The sequence below is a fragment of the Triticum aestivum genome, chromosome 6B (assembly GCF_018294505.1).
Source record: "Triticum aestivum cultivar Chinese Spring chromosome 6B, IWGSC CS RefSeq v2.1, whole genome shotgun sequence".
NCBI classification, from domain to species: domain Eukaryota; kingdom Viridiplantae; phylum Streptophyta; class Magnoliopsida; order Poales; family Poaceae; genus Triticum; species Triticum aestivum.
Window position 1 is genome coordinate 89831464 of NC_057810.1, and position 1387 is coordinate 89832850.

Sequence of the window (1387 nt, forward strand, 5' to 3'; positions counted from 1 at the left end):
GACATAGGGAAGATGGTGAAGATGATAGAGGAGCATGAATTGCCATATCTAAATACCATTGAAGCACTCATATATTTTGCAAAATTTGTCAGGCCTGACACTATAGTTTTTGGCAATTTATTGAGAGTGCAATTCCCTGAAAGGTATAAGGTTTGTGGAAGGAATATCCTAGGATATATCCAGGGCACAAAGAGTCTTGATCAATTTCATTCGGAAAATCAAGATGGGACCATGGTTTGATATATTGATAGTGGCTAATTATCTAATCCCACAATGCCATATCAAAGACTGGATTTGCTGGAAGAGTATTTTGAAAGAAGTATTTAGAATAGACTCTAAACGAGTCCTTCCAGTGATCATTCTATTTTATTTAAAGCATCAGAAAATGTGGATGACTTCATAAAATGATTGGCCACATGTGAAATCATGTGGAGATTATCATTATCTACCAAGATAATGTCACTTGTATTGCTTATGGGTTATATTTATCCTTGTGAATTACGGAAATGTAAGAGGATAATATGCAAACAGATTATTGTGATATTCACAATATCTCTATCAATGTTTACATTCCAGAACTAGGTTCGTGGAATTGGTATGAGATATTCTTGAGGTTTGCAAAGTTCAGGGGGAGTAAAATCCCAAGTTATAACCCGTTGGTGATCCTCATATCATTCATATTGTACTCTTTTTCCCTTTATGAGTTTTCCATGATGGTTTCTCATATAAGGTTTTTAACGAGACAATATAAATACAAGTGCGGATATATATCATATTGGTTTCTCCTTATATTTTTCCCACTGGGTTTTTAAAGGAGTTTTCGGTGGCATATCATTATAATGTTTCTCCTTAAATTTTTCCCACAGGGTTTTTGGGAGGAGTTTTTGGATTGCAATATACGGATGACAAATTGATCAAGGGGAAGTGTTAAGAAATAAAATATGTGATCAATTGTATGGGAGGGATGCCTCCTGAAGGTGTTTGTTGGGGAAGAGGTGTCTCCCCAACACACCCCAACACACCTCTTCACGCTGTATATAAGTGAGTCTCCCACATTGCAATAGACTAAGAGAATCATTTGTGTCTCTCCTTTATCTCCTTTACTTCCATACTACAACAAGACGAACGAACATAGGAGGAAGTTATTACCACGACGCACCACTGCCTACGGTTACCGAGCGCCCCATCCCCATAAACCAGTGAGAGTGTGAGACGCGGCCTTGCCCCTCGCCAGTTGCCGACCATGGAGAAAGAGGCCGCGGGGGAGGCGCGCGAATCCCATGGAACCGCACGGAAGCGGGCACGGAGCGGCGGCGGCGGCTGCGAGGATTTCATCACCAGGCTCCCCGACGACATCCTCGGCATCATCATCTCCCTCCTCCCCACC